The following is an 11,504-nucleotide window of genomic DNA, read 5'->3' as shown; positions in this document are numbered from 1 at the left end:
AGCCTTTTGTTCAGCTATGCCCTGCCCCTAGAAGTGGAGTCTACAGAGGCATGCAGGCCTCCTTGAGCTGCAATGGGCTCCACCCAGTTCGAGCTTCTGAGCCACTTTGTTTACCTACTCAAGCCTCAGCAATGACAGATGCCCCTACCCCAGACTCGCTGCCACCTTGCAGTTCGATCTCAGACTGTTTTTGCTAGCAGTGAGTGAGGCTCTGTGGGCATAGGATCCTCCGAGCCAGGCATGGGATATAATCTCCTGGTGTGCCGTTTGCTAAGACCATTGGAAAAGCACAGTATTAGGGTGGGAGTGTCCCGATTTTCCAGGTACTGTCTGTCATGGCTTCCTTTGGCTAGGAAAGGGAATTCCCCGACCCCTTGTGTTTCCCGAGTGAGGTGATGCCCTGTCCTGCTTCAGCTCATGGTCCGTGGGCTGCACCCACTGTCCATCAAGTCCCAGTGAGATGAACCCAGTACCTCAGTTGGAAACGCAGAAATCATCCATACTCTGCATCGCTCATGCTGGGAGCTGTAGACTGGAGCTGTTCCTATTCGGCCATCTTGGAACCTCTCGCAAACCCAGCTATATTTTAAACAGATAACATGACTAAACTGAAAGTGATGGGGGGTAACTGTGAACACAGTATTTTGACTACATGTCTTCAGGGTAAAGACCAAAAGAACTGTAAACAAATATTATGCTCTTGTGAGTAGATATGGGTTAGCAATTATGAAGTACTTTTATGTATATTATAAAACTGGGTAAGTAAGTAAATATATTGTGGATAATAAGAACCAGGAGAAGAGAGTTAATATATGAAAAGGGGGAAGGTTAGACTGAACTCTGAATTGTTGTATTAAAATTTGCTGATGCATAACTATGGACTGGTAGAGATATATCTATCTGTATGTATGTATCTCTATATCTATAGAGATAGATACACACATACATATATACACACGTTTTCTCATATATTCACAAGAAAACTTCAGATCAACATTGCTCATGAACACAGACATGAAAATCCCTAACAAAATATTAGCAAATAAAATCCAGTAGTCCATAAAAAAGGATAATACTGCACAATGAAGTTGGGCTAATCTCAGGAATATAGGGCTGGTTCAGCATTCAAAATCAATCAGTGCAACTCACTATATGAGTAGACTAGATAAGAAAAAACATATCAGTGAATGAAGAAAAAACATTCAACAAAATTCAACATCTACTCATAATTTTAAAAAACTCATACAAATTAGAAGTTGAAAGGAATTTCCTTAACTTAATAAAAGATGTTTATGAAAAACTTCCAACTAACATCATACTTCATGGTGAGAGACTGAATGCTTTCGCTATAAAATACAGAAAAATGCAAAGGTGTTTTTAATTAACACCTTTACTTAACATCATCTTAGAATTTCTAGCTAGTTCAATAAGGCAAGAAAAAGGAATAAAAGGCATATACAGTGGAAAGCAAGAAAGAAACACAGACACACACACACACACACCCCTACCTGGAACTAATAAGTGAGTTTAGCAAGGTCACAGGATATAAGGTTAATATACAAAAGTCAATTTTATTCTTATACATCACCAATAAAAACTGGAATCTGAAATTTAAAAAAATACCATTTACAATAACACTAAAGGAGTACTTAGATATAAGTCTTATAATATATGTGGAAGATTTGTATGTAGAAAACTATACAATACAAATGAAACAAAGATCTAAATGACTGAAGAAAGATACTAAGTTCATGGATTGAAAGACAATATTTGAAAGGTGTTCATGTTTCCCAAATTATATATGCAACACAACCCAAATAAAAATCCAAAGAAACTTTTTAATAGGTATCAATATGTAGATTATAAAATATATACAATCTATGTAATGTACACAGAACAAAAGGAATAGCCAAGGCAACTCTTAAAAAGGAAAATATACTCGGAAGATGCATGTGTCCTGATTTCAAGACTATTATAGTAATTATGATAGTGTGAGACTGGTGAAATGATAAATACATACATCAATAGAACAGAATAGTTAAGCCAGAAATGAACAAGTGGTCCTAAAACAAATCACCATACATTTGCAAAAAAAAAAAAAAAAAAAAACCCAAATCACACAAACCTTAAACCTAATATACTTTACATCTTATACAAAAATTAAATCATGGCCTACATGTAAAACATAACACTACACAACCTATAGAAAAAAATCTAGAATATCTTCATGACCTTAGTTTTGGTTATAAATTTTTAGATACAATTTCAAAAGCCCAATCCACAAAAGAAAAAAATACATAAATTGGACTTTACAAAAATGGAAAACTTTTGCTTTCTTTGATACTGTTGAAACAGCGAAAAGACCAGCCACAGACTGGGAGAAAATGTTTGCAAATCATTTATCTGATAAAGCATTCATATCTAGAATGCATAAGGAATTCTTAAAACTCAACAATAAAAAAATCAACCTAATACAAAATTAATCCAATACAAAATAGACAAAGGATCTGAACAGATATTTTACTAAAAATGTTTTATGCAGTTGGAAAATAAACATATAAAGGTTCTCACCATCATTTATTATTGGGAAATATAAATTAAAACAACAATTAGCTAAAACCCCCTGAGACCAATATCAAAACAGCTTAAGAATGTGGGGCAACAGAAATTCTCATTCATTATTCATGGGAATAAAAATCTGGTACAGCCATTTTGGAAGACAGTATGAAAGTTTGTTATAAAGTTAATCATAGACTTATCTGACCTAGGCATCACACAGAATCTTTGCTACTTACAAAGATCACACACACACACACACACACACACACAATCCTTCATTCCTATTGTATATAAAGGCCATAAACCCATAAAAACTGGGAACTCTTTCTGAGAATTAACAGATTTCATAGCTTTTTCAGATGCAGGTATTATAAACCAAGGCAAATAAAATTCACTTTCCAAGTGTATCACACTCCCGGGGCAACTAAATCTCAGATAGAACTTTGTAGTCTTACTGACTTGAAAAATCAGACAATAGAGTTTGGAGGGAAAACAGCAGCTGGAAAGTAGAGGAGGAGATGAGAATCCCAGAAAGCAGAGAGACCCAGAACAGGAGCCAAATTCTGTATATAAACTTTGCCCACATTTCTGTCTGACTCTTGTACCCATACAACGGGCAGACCCCAAGGGGCCAAATTTAGGCTAAAAGAATCTCTATATCAGAGGTTGGGTGAGCGGCTCATGCCTGTAATCCCAAGCACTTTGGGAAGCCCAGGCAGGTGGATCACCTGAGGTCAGGAGTTTGAGACCAGCCTGGCCAACATGGTGAAACCCCGTCTCTACTAAAAATACAAAAATTAGCTGGGTGTGGTGGCACGCACCTGTAATCGCAGCTACTCGGGAGACTGAGGCAGGAGAATCGTTTAAACCTGGGAAGTGGATGTTGCAGTGAGCGAAGACAGTGCCACTGCACTCCAGCCTGGGTGATGGAGCAAGACTCTGTCTCAGAACAAAACAAAACAACAACAACAATAACGAACAGGAATATGTGAGCCATAGACAAGAGAAAAAGTGATCCGTGGGAAGACCTTGGGAAGGAGCAATGGCTGGGATCAGCAGAAAAGGATTTGAAGGTGATACTGAAAGACATAAAAGTACACGCTCACTGAATGAACACATAGGAAATCTCAGTAGAGAAAGAGAAATGATAATAAAGAACCAAGATTATAGCACTTAATCTGCCATCAGAATACATTTAATTAGATGGTCATCCAGAGTTATGGAAAATAATAATGCAAAAGTTTGCTTGCAAAGTATTGGAGTTGTCCGAGAAGTGCCATGGGGGTGTGTGTAGGTGGGGGTGGTAAATGTGTCCATTTGTGAGGAACAGGGTAGAGAAAAGGAGTAGAGAAGAATTAGTGTGTTATGGGGCGTTCTCAATGGAGGAAAATAGTTCGTATTTTCGTCTACAAATAAGAGTCATGTGTGATAAGACTTAAAAAGCAGGGGAAGGCCGGACGTGGTGGCTCACACCTGTAATCCCGGCACTTTGGGAGGTGGAGGTGGACTGATCACCTGAGGTCAGGAGTTCGAGACCAGCCTGGCCAACATGGCGAAACCCCGTCTCCACTAAAAATACAAAAAATTAGCCCGGCGTGATGGCACTCACCTGTAATACCAGTTACTTGGGAGGCTGAGACAGGAGAATGGCTTTAACCCGGGAGGGGAAGGTTGCAGTGAGTGAGATCGTGCCACTGCACTCCAGCCTGGGCAACAGAGCGAGACTCCATCTCAAAAACACAAAAACAAAACAAACAAAAAATAAAAAGCAGGGGAAAAGGGACTGTAGTGATTAAAGAGACTAAAACATACAAACGAACATCAAAGTTAAAAAGGGGAAGAAGTGGAATGATTAACAACTCTTATCAAACTCAGAAAAATAAGGTAAACGAAAAAGAGAAACCATCCTTAAAGTAATAAGCACAGAGTAAGAGGAATAAAATCAAACAGTCTTAACGATGAATGAACTGAATAAACTCATTAAAGACAAAGACTGATTAGGTGAAAAGCTGAAAACCAATAGTAAACTATTACAAACACAAAATTAAAGCAAACAAAGGGTGACCACATCACAAATGATGGTTTAATTTTTTGAGTGTCAGCTTGGTGAAGTCAGACTAGAAGGGCGACAGACAGAAGGGAGTCTCCTTTCAGTGGGGATGAAAGAGTCCCAGCATGCAAATCCTGTGGCAGCACAGGTGAGACTCTGCAGGGAATAGGCGATTTCCTGGCAATTCCAAGTCCCCAAATGGATCCAAGAACAACTGGAGCATTTGAAGTGAGCGATTGCCTGAGTAAAGATGGGAAGGAGGAACTGCCCAGAGGAAGCGGAGCCTCAAGCACCACCCGCCTTTTAGAGAGCAGGTTGAACTCCCCATAGTTAAGCTCTTCCCGAACGGCAAGAAAATGAGCCCCATCCTCCACCCTCCTCCCCACCCAACCAGTCTTTCTAAAGCCGGAATAACTTGAGTTCCAAAGGCTAATAAATTCAGTAAAAAGGAAACTAGGTACCGATTTCACATATTGATATGGAGTCAAATGTTTAAACAAAGTATTAGCATAGAGAATCCAGTAATGTGTCGACAAGAAGCAGATAGTTCCCGGAATGCCAACCTGTTTCAACAAAGATGGAAGCACCAATAAACGAAAAGTAGAAAAACCTATACAGACGCGTCAACAGATGCTGAAAAGGCATTTCCTAGAAGTCGGCAGCCAAACTTGGTAATTCTTGCATGTGATAAAGGCGACCGTCTGTTCTGCTCGGAGGGGGTTTCCTAACAGGAGGGGCCGGATGCAGGCGTCACATCCACGCCGCCCCAGGTCGTACACCTAGGCCGTCCGGGCTGTCCCAGAGCCGCAGGCCCCGCACCGTCCGCGTCCTCGGCACGGAGCCCGCAGCCAGCTGCGGCCGAGACCCGCGCGCCCGGAAAGCGGCGCAGCGGACGCCGGAGAAGGCTGGTGGGTACAGGCTGCCCCCGGGCCGGAGCGCCCACGCGGGCGAGCTGCGCACCTCAGAGAACTGCGGTGGGGGCGCCAGACCGCCTTGCTCCGCCCCTGAGCGGGGCGCCCCGGCCCAACCCCCTGAGGGAGGAGGGTCCAGGTGCCGCAGACTCTTAGCCCCTGGCCCGGCATCCGCCCGGCAGGTTCTGGCACTCCTCGCTGGTAAGCCCCGTTATTTCGTGCGCAGTGTTTACAGAATATAAGGTTCTTCAGGAAACGATGTTATAGGAGAAACGCCTGGATTTTCCCCAAACTATCAGACAGTATCTTAACTATCAAAAAAAAATTCATTTCACTTAACGTGGGGAATGAGACACCAATGCCTATCGCCATTGTATTTTCTTGGAGGTTTTAGTAAATGTAATAAAACAAGAACGTGAAATAACTGGCATGGACACTAGAAAAATACTGTATTACTTTTGCTCTAAATTGCTCCCCAAACTGGATTTTCCAACTTGAACTCCATAGCAGCTTGTTCTGTGGTTCCATGTATGTCTCCAAAGGGTTAACAGGGGTCTTTTATTCCTTTCTGTGGGTGGGGGTGGGGGTGGGGGTGGGGGGGAGAGCAGGGAGAGGGAGAGGGAGATAGGAACTTGATATGTCAACCCTAGCCACTTTTATGTTTATCAAATAGCCATTGAGAATATTTATATTACATTAGCATCAATCACTTTCAAAAACACTTATTCACTAGCAAATTATCAATAATTTAGATTTAACCAAGTTATTGGTGACTCCTTATCACTACGTTTATCTTCTGCTTTCTGGAGATGTTCATATTGATTCGATTTTTGCTTCTCTGGGTTATTTGTAATTAAAAAAATACAAAGTATACTTTCTGAATCCTTACGTATCAGAACTCGTCTTTTGCTTCAACACCTGGTTGATAACTTCCACACCTGGCTCCACTGACTTCTTTGTGTTTCAGGTAAGTCTCATTCTCTTTCAAATTGTAGGTCGCTGGGACCTGTGTATTTTTTCTTTTTATCCGTCTAATTCAGAGCTTAATGAGCCTTTGAAGTTCAAAGGATGATTAGAATCTTCAATGGCTCCCTAGTTTTGGTCCATTGTAGGGAAAGCATTTAGTGATGATGTACTTGTGAAGAGACAGTACACGTGTACTATCTCCTCACGCTGATGCAGAAAACCAGAACAAAAGGAAGTTTAAGGATGATTACACACTCTTCAGGGTATAACAAACTTTTCCACAGAACAGGGATGTCCCATGTCAAAATTATTTTATTAATTTCTAGTGTCAAATTTCGAAAAAGTTTTTTAAAAGTCTCCTAAATCTTAAATGGCTGAGTCTTTCAGGGAGGCACTGTTTGTCATTCATCCAACAAATACTTGATTATCTGCCCTTTGCTTGGAACTATGTGGATAGGGCTTTACCCTCAAGTACTAGAAAAAATATTATTCTGAGATGATCTAATCAACTGTATGTGGATAGGGTTTTGCCCTCAAGTACTAGAAAATATATTATTCTGAGATGATCTAATCAACTGTAATATATGTTTAGAGGGAAAATAAATTACTGTTCAGTGAATGAGACCAGAAGACTTTGTGGAAGAGAGGTAATTTAAAAAGGGGTGGAGGATGGATAATGAGTAAGATTTTGGCATGTGGAATTCTTGTGCAGGAGGAGAAATCCAGCATTCCAGGGATGGTGGACAACTGGAAGTGAAGGGACAGATAAGCACAGGCTCCAGTATAAGGAACAGGAAAAGGAGTACGGAAGAATTAGTGTGTTATGGGGCGTTCTCAATGGAGGAAAATAGTTCGTATTTTCGTCTACAAATAAAAGTCATGTGTGAGCCGGGCGCGGTGGCTCATGCTTGTAATCCCAGCACTTTGGGAGGCCGAGGCGGGCGGATCACGAGGTCAGGAGATGGAGACCACGGTGAAACCCCGTCTCTACTAAAAATACAAAAAATTAGCCGGGCGTGGTGGCGGGCACCTGTAGTCCCAGCTACTTGGAGTGGCTGAGGCAGGAGAATGGCGTGAACCCGGGAGGCGGAGCTTGCAGTGAGCCGAGATCGCGCCACTGCACTCCAGCCTGGGTGACAGAGTGAGACTCTGTCTCAAAACAAAACAAAACAAAAAGAAAAAAACCAAAAAAAAAGAGTCATGTGTGATAAGACTTAAAAAGCAGGGGAACGCCTCCTTCCTTCCTTCCTTCCTTCCTTCCTTCCTTCCTTCCTTCCTTCCCTCCTTCCTTCCTTCCCTCCTTCCCTTCTTCTTTCTTTATTTCCCTCTGTGGCCCAGGCTGGAGTATAGTCGGCTCGCTGCAGACTCCCTGCCTCCAGCTCCCGTGATTCTCCTGCCTTGGCCTGTGGCCTGCCTGGGATTGCCGGCGCGCGCCACCACCCCTGCCTGGTTTTTGTCCTTTGGCTGGAGGCGCGGTTTCGCCATGTTGGCCAGCCTGGTCGCCAGCTCCTGACCTCGAGTGGTCTGCCCGCCTTGGCCTCCCGAGGTGCTGGGACTGCAGACGGAGTCTCGCTCACTCGGTGCTCGGTGTTCCCCGGGCTGGAGTGCGGTGGCGTGGTCTTGGCTCGCTGCAGCCTCCGCCTCCCAGCCGCCTGCCTTGGCCTCCCAGTGTGCTGGGATTGCAGCCTCTGCCCGGCCGCCACCCCATCTGGGAGGTGAGGAGCGCCTCTGCCCAGCCGCCACCCCGTCTAGGAAGTGAGGAGCGTCTCTGCCTGGCCACCCATCGTCTGGGAAGTGAGGAGCGCCTCTGCCCGGCCGCCCATCGTCTGGGATGTGAGGAGCGTCTCTGCCCGGCCGCCCATCGTCTGGGATGTGAGGAGCGCCTCTGCCTGGCCGCCCCGTCTGGGAAGAAGTGAGGAACACCTCTGCCCGGCCGCCCCGTCTGGGAAGAAGTGAGGAGCGCCTCTGCCCGGCCGCCCCATCTGGGAAGAAGTGAGGAGCGCCTCTGCCCGGCTGCCCCGTCTGGGAAGTGAGGAGCGCCTCTGCCCGACCACCCATCGTCTGGGGAGTGAGGAGCACCTCTGCCCGGCTGCCCATCGTCTGGGATGTGAGGAGCGCCTCTGCCCGGCCGCCCCATCTGGGAAGAAGTGAGGAGCATCTCTGCCCGGCCGCCCCATCTGGGAAGAGGTGAGGAGCGCCTCTGCCCGGCCGCCCCGTCTGGGAAGTGAGGAGCGCCTCTGCCCGGCCGCCCCATCTGGGAAGAAGTGAGGAGCGCCTCTGCCCGGCCGCCCCGTCTGGGAAGAAGTGAGGAGCGCCTCTGCCCGGCCGCCCCATCTGGGAAGAAGTGAGGAGCGCCTCTGCCCGGCTGCCCCGTCTGGGAAGTGAGGAGCGCCTCTGCCCGACCACCCATCGTCTGGGGAGTGAGGAGCACCTCTGCCCCGCTGCCCATCGTCTGGGATGTGAGGAGCGCCTCTGCCCGGCCGCCCCATCTGGGAAGAAGTGAGGAGCATCTCTGCCCGGCCGCCCCATCTGGGAAGAGGTGAGGAGCGCCTCTGCCCGGCCGCCCCGTCTGGGAAGTGAGGAGGGCCTCTGCCCGGCCGCCCCGTCTGGGAAGAAGTGAGGAATGCCTCTGCCCGGCCGCCTCGTCTGGGAAGTGAGGAGTGCCTCTGCCTGGCCTCCCCGTCTGGGAAGTGTACCACGGAAGCCAGACACAATGTGGGGGCTGGACGTGGTGGCTCACGCCTGTAGTCCCAGCACTAGAAGGCCGAGGTGGGTTGATCACTTGAGGCTAGGAGTTGGAGACCAGCCTGGCCAACATGGTGAAACATATGAAAAATACAACAGACAAACCAACCAACCAACCCAGCAACAACAAAACAGGTCTACCCTGGAGTCATACTCTATTTTCCTCCCTTTCTGATCCTTTATCCCACTTTCTTTTTCTTCCTCTTCCTTCTCCTTCTTCTTTGTCAAATAGAGGATTGAGTTATCATTGATCCATACAAAGTCCCTCTCTCATTTATTTTCTTTAATTCCCACCCCCCATTTCTATGCCCCGTCTTCCCATGTGCAACCTTCCTAATATGTTTGATATGCATCTTTTTGTTTGTATGTATTTTTAGAAAATGTTTACTGTTTTGTGTGCAAAAAAAGAAAAATTTAATAAAAAAAAAAGCAGGGGAAGGCCAGACGTGGTGGCTCACACCTGTAATCCCGGCACTTTGGGAGGTGGAGGCGGACTGATCAGCTGAGGTCAGGAGGGTGATCCCATAAGAGGGTGACTCCATAAGATAATGATGGAAAAAGGCAGAGCAGGAAATGGGCAGGTACTATTAAGGATGGAGGAACATTTTCAGGGTCACTGACTAACTCAATAAAGCTAGCATATAGGAATAAATATGGACATATATAAAAGAATTTATGACAAAATACAAAAGTAGCACTTTACCACTGCAAAAAAAATAATTTAACTTAGAAAGCTGGGGATGAGTTGAACTTACTGGCTGGAAGTTATTAGACAATATGGTCTTCAAGACACTTACAGGGTTTATATTTGTTACAGCCACTGATCACCATTAATTCTGGGGTGGGAAAAGCCGACTTAACTTAAAAATCTTTAAATAGGGCATCATGGCTTAGGTTATTAACTTCCTTACACAATGAACATTCCTAGGTCATGAGAATCTGTTTACAGGAACCTGCTTAAAAATATCAGGTGTGTGTGAATCCTAATAACAGATCAATTATTGTTAGAAACAGCAGTTTACTAACGTTATTCCAGTAAGACTACTAGCTGCACTAGCAACACTTTGAAAGGAGCCTCAAGAAATTATTAAAGTTCTCTAATGACAAATAGAATAAACCAAAAGTAATACCTTTCCAATAATTCTAATACCATAAAGCAGAAAATCTTACGTGAGGGGCCTTTACTCTTCCCACTCTCATTCTCTCAAAACCCTAAGACCTTGACTCAGGTGTTATTTTAAAGGGACTATCTGCCTGTTTAAAAAAAAGATTCAAATTTATAGAATTTTCCACTTGTGCATTTATAATACACATTGGTTTACATTTAAAGTATCTATTGAGTAAAGCAAAGTTAGCCTGTTTACATAAAAAAAATTGTTAATTTTCATCTGCAATAATGGCAGGCAAAGACTACAGTAAAGAAGATATTCTGTGCACTCCTTCATGGATACAGTCTCCATCAAGCACCGTGCTCTTTTCCCACTCCTTTTCTCAAGCAGACAGAACCTGGGAATTTATGTGCTATGCTGTTAACAGTGTATCAGGGAGAAAAGTGTTTTCATTTCCTTTAAGGTAAAACTAGCTCCTCCAAAGAATGGCAGACATATTCTGAAAAAGGCAAAAGGGCACAAGTGTTTTCCTTCTGTGAAGTCCTGAATGATTTCATACGAATTTAAAACATATTTAGTGTTAATTCTAAAAATATAGAAATACTGCATTAATTTGCAGAAATTAAACAAGTGAAAAGAGGAAGGAATTGCCACACTGGAATTATGTTCATTTTCTTTACCCCTCTGAAAATAGGAAAGTCAAAAAGGTAAGGCAAGAATTTTTCCTATTATACTGAAAGAGGTGCTATGAGATACATAACAAATTATTTCTACAGTTGGTTCCTGGAAAGGTATTAACCGAATTTTTAGAATTAATACCTGTCTCGGAAGCTGTGTTGCTGACCATTTAGCAGATGAGTTTTAGCTGAAATATGTGTGATTGCCATTTTGGTCCACACAAATTGTCAAGGGAGCTTTCTTCAGCAAAATTTTAGGCAAATAGCCCAAAGGGAACTCTGAAAGAATAATTTTAGTACTGACAAACATAAGTCTTAAATAAATGCTAAATACCAATTTTTTTCTCCCAGAAACAAGCAACTAATACCCTTTCTTGAATTCTAAACTCACCTGGATTCAAGTTTTGATGCATCATCTTTTGACTTTTTTATTTAAAATTTCTATCCTTCCTCTAAAGATACAAAAGTTTTAAAACCAAAAACCTAG

The sequence above is a fragment of the Symphalangus syndactylus genome, chromosome 7 (genome assembly GCF_028878055.3).
Source record: "Symphalangus syndactylus isolate Jambi chromosome 7, NHGRI_mSymSyn1-v2.1_pri, whole genome shotgun sequence".
NCBI lineage: Eukaryota > Metazoa > Chordata > Mammalia > Primates > Hylobatidae > Symphalangus > Symphalangus syndactylus.
The sequence above is the reverse complement of the archived record's forward strand: the minus strand, read 5'-3'. Positions refer to the sequence as shown.